The 15030-nt window shown below is 39.5% G+C and overlaps 2 long non-coding RNA genes and 1 pseudogene across 3 annotated transcripts in view; 2 read left to right on the top strand and 1 right to left on the bottom strand.

Annotated features, from left to right (window-relative positions):
* LOC144372358 (mitotic checkpoint serine/threonine-protein kinase BUB1-like) overlaps nt 1–15030 on the top strand; it is a 216638-nt pseudogene that overhangs the window by 58684 nt on the left and 142924 nt on the right. The window lies entirely within an intron of this gene.
* Nucleotides 2818–15030, bottom strand: part of LOC144372360 (uncharacterized) — a 38478-nt gene continuing 26265 nt past the window's right edge. The window contains exon 3 of the long non-coding RNA XR_013432375.1: nt 2818–3757. This is a non-coding gene — a long non-coding RNA (uncharacterized LOC144372360). The remainder of the gene's footprint in view (nt 3758–15030) is intronic.
* Nucleotides 10345–15030, top strand: part of LOC144372361 (uncharacterized) — a 29110-nt gene continuing 24424 nt past the window's right edge. Inside the window, exon 1 of the long non-coding RNA XR_013432376.1 lies at nt 10345–10557. This is a non-coding gene — a long non-coding RNA (uncharacterized LOC144372361). The remainder of the gene's footprint in view (nt 10558–15030) is intronic.

Below are 15030 nucleotides of genomic sequence, written 5' to 3'. Positions count from 1 at the left end.
CGCAAATGTGAAGCACAGAGACCTTAACAAAAGGTGAAGGACACTGTCTGTCTAATTCGTATTGGTTTTCTTACACCTGAGTGTCACTTTTAAATGGTATTATATTATTTTAAATGGCATTCCAATCCCAGATTGTTGGAAAATAATTCCGGGAATCTAAGAAATCAATCTTGATAAAAGTCAGATTCTGTGGCCTGCCTGCAAAACTGGAATTACTACAGCTAATGCTAGAATTTCTGAATTTATACACAGTTTCAAGTGACATGGAAACTGAATGCCTGGAAATCTACCATTCACGACTAACTTTAGCTTTATTTCCTGCTACCTAATCATGGCCTAAGAGATCATTTCACACCAAATAAAAAGGAAGGGAGGAACAGAGAAAATAACAATGATGCTAATTCTCTTTGTGGATGTTATATGGGGCTTCATTCTTTGGACTATAAGTTAGGCAATGAATCTTTGAAAAGCCTCAAATGTCAAAACAAAAGAGTAACAAGAAACAAGGAGACATGCTGCTGCTCTGAATATCCACATGAAAGAACCAGGCATGAGAAAAGTAAAAGAGAAATCACACAACTCACGAGTTGTGAGTACAAAATAAAAGATTCACCAAGAAACATATAAACAGCATGTCACAAAATAGAAAACATAATTCTTCTAAGTGTGAGCAGAGAAGGGTGCTTCGGAGATGATGTCATCAGATACCCAGAAGCTGAGGTGCAGAAGATGGAAAGTCATCCCTGACAGGGGCCAGGCTAGGAACACGGGGGCCCAGACCTGCTCCTTCATGTCAGCATCAGGCCCCAGGACATCTCTGTCAATACAGCCCTATGGGCTACACACAGCTTTCCTTTGGTTCAAAATGTTATGCTCAAATTCGGGACCCCCAAAAGACCACCAGAGACCAAGATCAATATAAGCAGCAAAGAGGAGTTTATGGTGAGCTAGCTCAGTCCTCCACGCGCGCACAGCAACTGGTGATGCTGAGAGGCCCGGAGCCCAGGGTTTGCAGCAGTTTTATACTCTCTTTAGGGAAGGCAGGGACTTCACATACATCATAGCATCTCTTAGCAAATCATCACACACCTCGGGGAAAATCATAAAACAACTCTAAAACATGATTAGCACATTCACTGGTGAGAATAAGTTGGGTAGGGGTGATTGGTTAGTGCAATAGGAGGATTCATTTGAACTGATTGGTTTAAGCCAAGAGGGGTGTTTGTGCTGAACTGCATGGTTTCCCAATACGTTATCATCCACCATAAACTACTGGGGGGTCATCTGGCATCCCAGGTATTTCCCTGTCTCACGCTGATTGGTGGCTGCTAGGGGGTTGCTATGGGTCCCCACCTAGCCTGACTTGAGTCAGGGACACCTGGCGCAGCAGATCTCTCCTGTTATTTGTAGATAAACAACTTAGCAGGGTGGGAATGTGTCTAGGAGTACTCCTTCCTTGGATAGGCTTTGCTCTGAGGTAGAGGCTGGTTTTTCCACAAACATCCTTTTCTCTTTCTTTACTTGCTTGTCTGTCTGTCTGTTTGGGGTTTTTAAAAGGCAGGGTCTCCATGTGTTGCCCAAGCTGACCTCAAACTCCTGGTCTCAGGTGATGCTCCTGTCTCAGTCTCCAAAGTGTCTGTGGTTATAATCACATTCTGACAATGGCCAGATTCCCCAAGCACTCTTGTAAAACCTGAGTCACATTTAAAAATCAGAAGATCTCATATAAAATACAAAACCTGGATTTCCTGCTTCTATTAAAAAACGAGCCGGATGCAATGGTGCTTGCCTGTAATTCCAACAGCTCCAGAGGCTGAGGCAGGAGAATAACAAGTTCAAGGTCAGCCTCAACACTTTAATGAGGCCCTGATCAATTTAGTGAGACCTGTTTTAAAATAAAAAAATAAAAAAGGGCTGGGGATGTGGCTCCATGGGTAAGTGTCCTTGGGTTCAATCCCCTATAATCTCCAGGGACCCCTCCCCCCAAAAAAAGAAAGAAACCTGTGGCTGAGGATGTGGCTCAGTGATAGCACTGATAGGTCTGTGACAGAGATGCCCTGATCCCAAACCCCAACACCAACCAAAAAAAAAAAAAAAAAAGAAAAGAAAAGAAATCTGGTAGTAGTGAATTAGTAGCACTGAGAGAGATACAGGCACCACAAAAGCAGAACAAAATAACTTTGTTTTCAGTAATTATCAAAGAAATCATCTGGTGCGGCGGGTCACGCCTATAATCCCAATGGTTTGGGAGACTGAGACAGGAAGATCTCAAGTTCAAAGCCAGCCTCAGCAAAAGTGAGGCCCTAAGCAACTCAGTGAGACCCTGTCTCTAAATAAAATACAAAGTAGGGCTGGGGATGTGGCTCAGTAGTCACGTGCCCCTGAGTTCAATTCCCAGTTCTGGGGGAAAAAAATTATCAAAGAAATCATTATTCCTGGAAGTGTCCACATATGATTTCTTTACTGAGTGAACCCTATTCAAATTAGGTTTAATCTCTCCAGAGAGGATCTCTCTTTGATTTGTTTTTAAGATAGACTGTCTGTAAGAAACTGCATTTTTGACATGTGCATTTCTGAATATGATATCATAAAATCTAATGTTGAACATGTTTTCCTTTTCTTTGTAGTTGATTGATGACTTTTATTTTTCATAAAAAGTCAGCAATTCATGGCTTCCCTAGGAGTTAGGTATGTTATTGACAGTTCTATCTTTATTGATATTCATTAGAATAAAAGATGGAGCATATTGATTATTTCATACATACAATAAATACGCATATATCATCTAGACCAGGTTCTAAATTCTTGACAACTCCAGTTCGTATGCTCTTTTATTGAGAAATAATTTTATGGCTATTTCTTTCATTTCCAATTAGTTCATTTATACATTCTTAGAAGCATGAAACCACCAACTCATTTCCTCAGTCACTAAAAATTTCATGAGGCTTTTTTTTTCCTCTAAATTGCTACTTTCAGCCAAATGAAAAATACTTCCTCTTTAACAAACCATCCTGGGCAAACATGGGAATCCTGACATTGAGCCTAATCCTTGTATAAAGGGATAATGTTTTAAGTTATAAAAATTAAGGTGTTCTCATTTAACCCAGGATGAACAGGCCTGCCTCATTCTTACCACCACTATATTACTTACAACATCAAACCTCTTTTCTAAAAATCATATTCATTAAGTTAATAAATGATAAAACGAATCACCAAAAACAGCTAATATAATCTATCATTTGTGGTATAACAATAAATGGATCACTCGCTGTGACTTGAATATACCAATCTCACACAAAAGCAGAAAAATCTTTCTTCTTTTACCCCAGGTTCATATTTGAATAGCATCAAGGTTTTTCAATGAATAACTTTTGCCCAGAAGTACATCTCCAAAAGAATACTGAAATGACTTTTCCCATTAAAAATTCTGTGAACGATTTATCTTCCTCCTTCCAGTCATTTTAAAAGGCCATTTGAATTTGTATGAAATACTTCAGAAATCTAATTGCTGAAATCCCCAAGAGAATGAAGACATATTCATCGTTGAAAAAGGAAGTCTAATGAAATGTTATTCTTCTGGGGAAGCTGAAGTTCTGACTCTGGCTGGGTGCTGGGCGTCAGCCATTAGCCCCCACTTGGAAAGAAGGCTCAGAGCTCCTTGCTTTATGCTGATCTGTGGCTTCATGAGGCCATTCCTTCCTGAATACTGTTAGTCTTGCCCTTTATTCTGTTCAAGGGCTATACTTCTCCAAAGGGCCTATAGGGAAAAATGACAAGAAAGTTGTGAATGAATTTCCTCAAGTTTTGACTATATATGTATAGATGGAATTGACTGAAAAAATACAATGTAGTTAGCTAGTGAAAAGACAGGTTGATTGTGCAGTGGTACCATAAGTAGACATCTTACCTATGGTTTCACATTTTAGTGGTTGGTTACCCAAAAACCTAGTCCAAAGCCTAGTCCAATGAAAATTTCCAGAAATAAACAATTAATAAGTTCTAAATTGCATGCCATTCTGAGTATCATGAGGAAACTTCATACCATCCCACTCTGTCCCACCAGAGGTTTTGAAGCATCCCTTGAACTAGTCTATTCATGTTATATACATGTATATATACATGTTATATACTCCCTGCCTGGTAGTTACTTGATTAGCATCTGTTATCAGAGCTGACTGTAAGCTATCACAGTAGCTCTACCTAGCTTTTATTTTACTTACTAGTAGTCTCAAAGTGCAAAAGTTGTGTGTGTGTGTGTGTGTGTGTGTGTGTGTGTGTGTGTGTTGGGAAAATGCATTAAATTATAAGGTTCAGTACAATCCACGGTTTCAGGCATCCAAACAGTGGGTTCGGGAACATATCCCTTGAATATAATGAAATCTATTATAGTTAGAATTCTAAGATGGCCCCCGAGATTCCTGTCTGTTATTCTACAGACTTTGTAGACTGCCTCCCCTTGAGTGTTCAACCGGCAACTATGACAGATAAGTTGTTCCCATGATTGTATTATAGCCTGTGGCTGATATGATTTTGCAGATGTAATTAAGGATCCTCATCAGCTGACTTTGGATTCATCAAAAGGAAAATTATTCTGGGTGGGCCTGGCCTCATTGGATGAGCACTTCAAAGTCACTGGGCCCTTCCTGAAAGAGAGATTCAGAGTGGAAGATTCTCCTGCTGGCCTCACAGGACAAATCACCATATTGGGGAAAGGGTCATGTGGCAGCCTCCAATATATGAAGGAATCCCAGTTTACCAAGAAAGCAGAGACCTCCAACCTGTGACCATAATGAACTGAATTCTGTCAACAACCAGTGACCTTTAGGTAAAGACTCCAAGGACCAGGTATGACCACGCTCTTGGCTGAAACCTTGATTTCAGCCTTGGGACACCTTGAGGCTAGAACCTAGAAAAATCTTACTTGAACTCCTCACCCATGGAAACTGTTTCTCCATCTCCAAATATGATATATCTCTCCATTTATGTAGGCTTCTTCAGGGTTTACAATAAAGTTTGCCCTTGGTATTATTAGCCTAAGTTAACTAGTTTTATGCCATAATCTCTTAATTCTTTTTTTTTTCAAGAGCAAAAACTTTAGTATAAAGGACAGAAAGAGAGATTCCTAAGGAGAGGAGGGGGTCCAGAGCTGGTGTGGAGGTGTTTTGCCTCTTTTAAAGATTTTAGGTTTCCTTTCTTTTCATGTCCCTTCCTCCACTTATCTTACTTACCTGGCCAAAGGCAGGAAAGGAGCCATCCAGGGGTACTTCTCCCTATTTTCCATATCTGCCCAGAAAGGCAGGAGGGGAGCCACACAAGGGCCATTCATTAACAACTCCTTGCTGGGAGGAACAATTCCCTCCAGACAGGTGACCTTGACAACAGATTGTTGTAGGGCGAAGTGCTCTGGATGTGTTCTTAAATTCTAAACTTTGTGTTGTTTATCTCTTGCTGAACTGGATTATCAAAAGGATTATCTAGGTAATATCTCCTCAGTATAAGTATTTTATCATAGCTTTTGCACTTAGGATAACCTCTTCCTTTAATCTTCCCAACAAATGACAATTTGACCGAGCATAAAATTCTCTAGTTTCACAGTCTTGTCTACAAGCATTGTTGACATTGATCCAATTTTTTCGGCCATTCACAGAGGTTTAAGTCTGTTTTGTTCCTTTTAGGCAACCTGTTTCTACCTGCATGTGCCCTTGCAGAATTTCTTTTACATCTGTGTTGAAAGGGTAAAATTGCTTTGAACTGATGGTCATGAAGTAGTGCTTTGTCACTGTTCAGTAGCATACAGGGATCTTGGAAGCAAAGAGTGGAAATAGTTCCTTTACCTGAAATTTTAGACTCTGCTGGACCACGGGTCCTGATTCCTTGGGAGGCCACTCTACAAAGGAACTGAGTAAGTGAACCAAGAGCTTCCATTGCCATCTGAGACTTCCCATCTGCATCAGAAGGCAGAGTGAAGTTGCTGTACGATAGAAGTAATGGACCCTCATGATCATGAGAGAATAAGATTGCTGCTACATAATCAGGGCAGGAAGAATATGTCTGGCACTCAAGGATTCACATGTCCATACATAGCAACCACACATGGCAAGTACACAGTAATTAAGGATTCAGACTCCTCACAGGAAAACGTCAGAGTTTCCATTAGGAAAGCAACCTTAGCCCGCAGAATGGTGAGCCAAGGTTGAGAGCAATCCAGAGTAGATGAAGAGGAAAAAGTGAATATCAGTTGCAATTTGAGTAACAACTGCAGCAGAAAGAGTTGTTGCATGAGCTTCCCTCCATGCTGTTGTAAGTCTATATTTTAGAACTTTTAGTTGGCCAACCTGGAAGAATTGATGACAGAATGCCACAAAGCTAATTATTGGGCATAAGTGGCTCCAGATGGTCAGATGACACCCATGCCCTGTCTGCAGCACCAAGCCTCCTGTCTCTTGATACTACAGTGCATGCTAGTCTGACTTCCAGCGCTGGCTAGCATCCACTCTGCCCTGTTGCAGGCCAGAAGTGCCCTGGGAATAATGTCCCACGGAGCAAACTTCAACCATTGACAGAGCAGAGATAGTTTTATGCAAATATACCCTAGTTCCCCTGTCCTTCAGTGTTGTAAGTCTAAGTCTTGTTCTATGCCATCTTCTAGTTCCCCAATTTAGGACTAGGTACATTCACTGACTTCATTCCTTCCCTGCCTCACTCCTCATCACCTGCCAGTGTTGTTTTTTGTTTTTTTGTTTTTTTTTTTTTGGAGTTATTTTCCATATCAACCACTTATACTCCAATCCTTACCCAGTTCTTCCTCTGGAGAAATCCAAACCAAGACACTTGAGCAGATTTCCCACAAAGCCAATGAAGCATCAACATCAGATCTCATTTTGTTCAAGCTCCTTCCTGGGCCCTGGGAAAGGCTCTAACGATGTATTTCACATGGTCATATATTTTGTAAAATTGGCCACAGAAGATCATTTTGCTTTTATTTTCTAAATGCATACCCCAAATATGTATAAGCTCCAAGCCTCACAAAAAAACCAAATCAACTCCTGATTATCTGAATATTCCTTATATATTACTCATTCATTTATTTATTATTATTTGTCTTCCTTCGCTAAAATGAAAACTCCATTTAGACAAGAAAGTTGTCTGCCTATTGAATCACTACTGAATTTCCAGTACTTATGTCAGTGTTGAGCACATGGTAGATGTTAATAATTTTTATTGGATAAATAAGTGAGCAACCAATAATGAACCAAATACTCTCCTGTCTCTATCTCTCTGCATATGTATGCCCCTTCCTCTGGTTGGAATCCTCTTCTGTGCTCCCTTCAATGGCCACTCACTCTAAACCTATGTCAACTGAAGGTAGAAGACGGGCTATTAGGGAAGAGGAAGAGGGCCTGGGAGAGGGAGGACAAAGGGTAGGGCAAGAGAGGGTGACAGAGAGGGTGGATATGATTAAAGCGTGATATACACATGTACATGTCACAGCAGAACTCATTGATTTGTATAAGTTAATATTGATAATGAAAAAGACCTGTGTCAAATGTTCAAAAATTTCATGGGTAGAAGTGCAGATATGAATTTATGAGGTGATTTATAACTAATCCAAATGCCTAGTTCCCTTTTGTCATGTTTTGGATGTGAGGTGTCCCCCAAAAGCTCACAGGTGAGACAATGCAAGAAGGTTCAGAGGAGAAATTATTGGATTGTGAGAGCCTTAACCCAACCCGTGAATTAACTGAGTGGTAACAGAAGTGGTGGGGTGTGGCTGGAGGAGGTGGGAATTAGGGCGTGGCTTTGGGATATATATTTGTATCTAGAAAGATACATTATATATTTTTACCTAGCATCTTTCTTGCTAGATACAAATATATATCCAAAATTATAGAACCAGACTAATGGATGCCTAGTCTGGTTCTATAGTTTGGCTATTGTGGATTTTCCTGCTATAAATGTTGGTATGCATATTTCCATGTAATATAATGCCTTCCATTCTCTCTCTTTCTGCTTCCGGATCATCATGTGAGCTGCTTCCCTCTACCACACTCTTCCGCCATGATGTTCAGCCTCACCTTGGGCCCCGAGGAATGGAGCCTGCCATCTATGGACTGAGACCTCTGAAATCCTGAGCTCCTAAATAAACTTTTACTCCCCTAAAATTGTTCTTGTCCATCTTTTAGTCACAGCAGTGAAAAAGCTGACTAAAACACCTTTCCAGGTACAGCTTCTTTAACTTTTTCATTTTGAATTGTTTTAAATACAAAGAAAACACACACACACACACACACACTACCAAGAACATTGTTTTCTAATCACCTAAATAACTTAGAGACCCTAGAAGCCTGGATAAATAGAACTCCCACAATCTTTTACATTTTTCTTACATTTTTTCCTTATTCCCTGCCACACCCCCACCCCCACCCCCGACCCCCGCATCAGATGTCACAAGCAAACTTCTGGCAAGTGCTGAATTGCAGTCAGTCAGTTCATAGTGACAAGTGACTAAAAGCCAGTTTTCTGTGTTGTTGAGTGAAGGAAAATACTTATGTCTTATATCCCAGACATACAGATGGCAGAGTTGAAAGTGTTGGGGAAATTTAGGAATCTGATATACATTCTTGCCAAAAACTGAGCATCCTATATCCTCCATGATGTTACCATGACCAAATTTTTTTCTTTCAAAAAAGCTTTGGATCTACTCCGTATTGTGGTTTGGATATGAGCTATCCCCCCAAAAAACCCCCCACCATAGCTTCCTGGGTTTTTTTTATATTTTTATTGGTACATTACAAGTGTACATAATGGTGGGATTTGTTGTTATATATTGGTACAAGCACACAACATCACAATGAAATTTGGCCAATATCATTCTCCAGTATTTCCTGTTTCCTTCCTATCTTCCCTCCCCCTGTTACCTTTCCTGATCTCCCTTCCATTCTCACTAGATCCCTTACTCAGCTTTCTCTTCCCTTTTCCTCTCTAGCTTCTACATAAGAGAGGAAACAAATGACTCCTGACGTTCTGAGCATGGCTTATATGGAAACATGATATTTTCAAGTTCCATCCATTTTCCTGCAAATGACATTATTTCTTTCTTCTTTGTGGCTGAATAAAACTTCATTGTATAGATATATCACAATTTTTTATTCATTCACCCACTAATGGATGCCTAGTCTGATTCTGTAATTTGACTATTGTGGACTTTACTGCTATAAATGTTGGTATGCACGTATCAATGTAGTATAACGCCTTTAATTCTTTTTTAAAAATTTTTTTAGTTGTAGATGGACACAATACTTTTATTATATTTGCTTTTATTTTTATATGGTGCCAGAGATTGAACCCAGTGCCTCATGCATCGTAGGCAAGTGCTCTACTACTGAGCCACAACTCGGCCTCTGTTGCTTTTAATTCTTTAGAATAAATACTGAGGAGTGGTAAAGCTGGGTCATATGGTGGTTCCATTCCTAGTCTTTTGAGAAATCTCCACATTGATTTCCATAGTGTTTGCACTAATTTACAGTCCCACCCACAGTGTAAAAGTGTTCCTTTTTCCCCACATCCTCTCCAGCATTTATCATTGTTTGTATTCTTGATAACTACCATCCTGACTGGAGTTAGATAAAATCTCAGAGTAGTTTTTTTGTTGTTATTGTTTTAATTTAATTTTATTTTATTTGTCTATTTTTTTAATGTGGTGCTAAGGATTGAACCCAATGCCTCACACATGCTAGGCAAGTGCTCCCGCACTGAGCTGCAACCCCAGCCTTCAGAGTAGTTTTGTTTTGCATTTCCCTAATCACTAATGATGTTGAACACTTTTTTCATATATTTGTTGAACATTTGTATTTCTTCTTTTCAGAACTGTCCATTTAGTTCATTTATTGTGTTATTTGTTGTTGGGGTTTTGTTTTGTTTGTTGTTGTTGTTGTTGTTGCTGTTTTGGTGGTTTTATTGCTGTTGTTGTTGTGGGGAGGTTTTATTTATTTATTTTAGTTGGACACAACACCTTTATTTTATTTATTTATTTTTATATGGTGCTGAGCATCAAACCCAGTGCCTCACACATGAAAGGAAAGTGCTCTGCCACTGAGTTACAGCCCCAGTCCTTTTGAGTTTTTTATATACTAAGGATATTCATTTTCTGCCAGAAGAGTAAGTAGCAAAGATTTTCTCCAATTCTGTAGATTCTCTCTTCCCAGTCTTAATTGTCTCCTTTGCTATTCAAAAGCTTTTTAATTTGATGCCATCCCATTTATAAACTCTGGGTATTAATTCCTGAGCTTTAGGGGTTCTATTGAGAAAGTCATTGCCTGTGCCTATATATTAAGAGGGTTGACTCTGTTTTCTTCTTGAAGTTGCATCGTTTCTGTTCTATTCCTAGGTCTTTGATTCATTTTGCATTGACTTTTTCACAGCGGGACAGATGAGGATCTAGTCTCATTCTTCTACATATGGATATCCAGTTTTTCCAACACCATTTGTTAAAAATGCCGTCTTCTCCAGGGCATGTTTTTGGCACCTTTGTTAAGGACCACATGACTATCTGTGAAGGTTTGTCTCTGTGTCTTCTCTTCTGTACCATTGATCTAAATGTGTATTTTTATACCAGCACTATGTAGTTTTTGTTACTATAGCTTTTGAAGTCAGCTATTATGATGCCTGCAGCATTGTTTTTTTAAAATATTTTTAGTTATTTAGATGGACACAGTACCTTTATTTTATTTATTTATTTATTCATTTGTTTATCTTAGAGATACGATTTCTTCTTAAATTTTGAAGGATAGCTTTGGTGGATATAGCAAACTTGGTTGACAGTTATTTTCTTTTAGTACTTGGGACATCATGTCAAATCTTTCTGGCTTTTTTCATTTTTGCTGAGAAATTGGAAGTAATTCTGATTGGCTTACTTCAAATATGACCTCATGTTTTTCTCTTGAGTCTTTTAAAATTCTATCCTTGTTCTGCAGGTTAGGCATTTTAATTGTGGAGAGTTTCTTTTATGATCTTGTCTGTTTGGGTTCTGAATGTCTCCTGTATCTGGATGTTCATCTCATTCTCAAGATTTGTGTTTTTGTCTATTCTTTGCAGTAAAATATAGCTGAGCCAGGTGTGGTGGTGCACACCTGTAATCCCAACAGCTTGAGAGGTTGAGGCAGGAGGACCATGAGTTCAAAGCCAGCCTTAGCAACTTAGCAAGGCCTTTCACAACTTAGTGTCTCAAAAAAAAATACAAAAACAGGGACTGGGAATGTGGCTCAGTGGTTAATTACCCTTGGGCATATATTATATACATGCATATATATCTATATATTATAAATATGTTATATTTATATAATATATAATATAAATATATATGCATATATATCTGAAGTTTGAGTGTTATTAATTTGTGTGTGGAGCAAGGTGTTTTCTGTCTTTTGGCTTTTCAGCAGAAGAGTCTCTACCCTGTGAACTTGTAGTGTCCCTGTAGATCCATAGCACCTCACAGAAAATGGAGAAACAAATAATAACATCAAATGCAAATAGTACACAACATTAAAATAAACACCCAGTGTCTACTAACTAATTTTCACAAAAACAGGAATGGTGGGGTAAGCAATTGCCAACTGCCAAAATGATAAACAACCATGAACTAGACCTGGCATTAAAGTAAACAGCACAGGTCAAAGATATCATTCATAGCAGTAATAATTGCACCATGAAAGGTGGGGGAAGGAATTATATAAACCAAACAATTCTACAAGATGGTAAAAATATATTTCATTAAGAGAAAAGAAAATGTGATAGGAAGGCAGAAGAAAGTTTAGAGTGTTCAAAACGTGAGCAGAGTGAAAGCAGAAGGGATGTAGCAAGTGATACCAAAAAAAAAAAAAAACTAGAATAAGAAAAACAAAATAAAGGGAGAAAAAGAGAACAAAGGAATTTGGCTGTTGGCAAGAGAAGGAAGGAGGGAAACAGAAATAAGAAAAACAACAAGCAAAAACAAAATAAACCAAAAACCCTAACCCTCAAAAGACAAGGCCAGGCAAAAGAACTATGTGGGGAAAAATGAGGAAAAAAAAAGAAACACATATGTATATATATGCCATGAACCAGTCAGCTCAGTAAGAACATGCACACCCAAAAAGAGAAAGAAAGAAGATTCTAAATGTAAAAATGGAAGAATCATCTCCACTGAAGTGGCCAAAACAGTCAACAAAAATGGATGATCACTGCCCACTGTCCTTTATGTTTCTTCTTGGGCTGTACACAAGAGAGAGAGAGTGCACAAGGAATGGGAGTTGTTGGCCCCTTCCTCTTTTAGGGTTGCCAGTTGGAATGGCCTAAGATTGAAGCTGGTTGAAATAGCTCTGAGATTCCCTTCTTACCAGTATAAGGAAGGATGGAATGGAAAGTACTGAACGTTGGAGTTTGGTCTGCCCAGACCAGAGCAATGCACTCCCAGCATGGGGCTCCTGCAGAGTTCTAAGGGTGGAGTTCCACAGCTGCAGCTTGGGTTTCCTCAGGTCTTAGGGGCTTTGTTGGGTGGTATCTGCTCTGGGGAGATTAGATCAGCACATGCCTAGGGTCTAGGGCCAGGCATGTGCTGATCTCTGCTGGGAGTCTGGAGACCCCCAAGAACTCTACTCCTGGGTCAGAGGAACCCATCCTCCACACACTTCACTGCCCATGAACAGGGCTTCCCTGCCTTAGTCCCTGAGTGTATTTACACCAGCCTGTTCCAATTCCTGATCCTCTTCAGCTGATCATGTGAGCCTAGACACAAAGGGAAAGCAAGTTCAACCCCCCTTAATTTTTCTGGTTTGAATCCCTCTGAGTACAATCTTATTTGTGACTATTTCCCTCACATTCTTCTAGGTACACCCTCAGTCACACTTTAGGTACTTGCCCGGACAGTATGGCCAACGTTTATTCTGAACACCCCACCCCGGGCTCCCACAGCAACAACACCCCAGTGTGGCTTCCTCTAGGTGGCTCCTATCTTAGCTTTTGATTTGCCAGTTGAGAAATACAAAGAACTTTTTAAATGCCATTTTGCTGTGCAGCCTCTGGATCACCTAAGTTCAGGCTGCTTTTCTGATCTATAGTTTTTTTCCATGCCAAATCTGTCTATTGAGTTTCTCTCTCTCTGTCACCCCTCCCCTCTGTAGTTAACCAGCAGCGCTGCCACTGTCCCAACCAACTTGGCTCCTATGAACTCTTTCTTGTTCTTTGATCAATACACCCAAATTTCTGAATCTCTAGACACTCTGACCATCCCATATTGAATTTCCACTCCCACTCACTGATCAGATGTATACCCACTGCTTGAATCCCAAGCCACAGAGCAACTGGAAATGTGGCTTCCTCTAATCTACCATCTTGAATCCCAAGCTACAGTGTTAATGAAGGATAAGCCAACCCGAAGCACACCTCTAGTACTAGAGTAAGGGTTCAAAATATCATGCAACATTCACTCACCTTCTGCTGGCCCAGATCCCAGCATCTAGGAGACTTTGGCCATGTAGCCAGTGAATTGAGCAGGAACACTGGCCAAGCTGCCTCCAAGTAGGAAGTGAAGAGGAAAGATTGAAGCTTTAGGTGCAGTAGTCCCACCACCAGGAAAACCTGCCTCAATCAATATTCAGAGCTTACAGACTAGTCACTCCTCTGGGAAAAACAGAAAGAGACTTCACCTGTTTCTTCCAACACAGAAGGGGAAGGAAAGGAAGCAGGAGCGAGCTCATCTGAGAGCTGCAGTGGAAATTTTAGGTGAAAGGTCTTTCCCCTGGAAGTCTCTTGATTATAGGATTCCTGATTGTCCCAAAACCCCTGGATTGTCAGACATCTGTGTCCTAGTGGGTTTATCAGAATGATTTAGTAACCCAAAGTGCTAATTCTTTGGGATGGGAATAATCAGGATTGTTGTTTTAAAAGTTGAAACGAATTCTAAAACGTAAATGTTGTGACAATGTTCTCTGTTCCTCAAGGAGAGTGACAATGGCATTTGGAGAGAGATAAGATTTGGTTGCTTCCAGACTTTTCACACTTATCAGAATATTTAGCATCTGTGGCCCCAAGATACTAAAGGCCAACCATAGCTTCCCATTCATTATGACAACCCAAAAGGTCTCCATATGGTTCAGATATCCCTTGGAGGATGGCTGCCATAACTTATTGAGGATCACTGGCTGATGCGCAGATGTCCTCGCTGATCATAGATTAACTATCTATAGGTTTAGATCCTTTTTTTTAGCCACTGGTTTGTGATAAATACACTGAATTATTTCATGTTATTTATTTTCTGCTTATTACCAGAGAAATAAATCCATTTCTGTGACACTTTTGTATATTTAACAAGATAACATGTAAAACACTTAGTTCAGTGCTCAGCACTCAACAAACAGCCACAACTTCCTTCCTTTATATGTGCCATTGTTAGCTATGTTTGATTATTAAATATTACTTAAAAGGAAAGCCAAAAGCAGCACTATTCTATACCATTTCAAATTTAAATTTCACTTGGAAGAGATTATTTTTATCTTTTCCAATTCCTTTATTAGCACTTGGTTCTTCCAAGACAATTTCCTTACCTATAAAGTGAGATGTTAGAGCTAGGGCAGTGACACATGCCTATAGTATAATCCCAGCTACTTGGGAGCCTGAGTCATGAGTATTGCAAGTTCAAGTCCAGCTCCAGAAAGTTAGTGAGAACCTGTCTCAAAAATAAAATAAAAAGAAAGATTTGGAGATGGAACCAAGTAGTAGAGTGCTTTCCTAGCATGTGTAAGGCCCTGTGTTCAATCCCCAGTACCACAATAATAATAATAATAATAATAATAATAATAATAATAATAAATAGGTTGTCAGTATTGGCAGTGTGGGGTTGTTATGAAGCTTAGCTGAGACTGTGTTTGTGAAGGATCAATAAATGATAGCATCTAAATAGTTGTTTTTTCCTAGGTTGTTTTAATAGCTTTGAGGGGGAAAATACAGCATTAAAGTGGGATTTTTTTAAATGTCCAATAGTTTCAGAAATTTCTA

The sequence above is a fragment of the Ictidomys tridecemlineatus genome (assembly GCF_052094955.1).
Source record: "Ictidomys tridecemlineatus isolate mIctTri1 chromosome 12 unlocalized genomic scaffold, mIctTri1.hap1 SUPER_12_unloc_7, whole genome shotgun sequence".
In the NCBI taxonomy this organism is placed as follows: domain Eukaryota; kingdom Metazoa; phylum Chordata; class Mammalia; order Rodentia; family Sciuridae; genus Ictidomys; species Ictidomys tridecemlineatus.
This window is presented reverse-complemented; position numbering and strand designations above follow the sequence as displayed.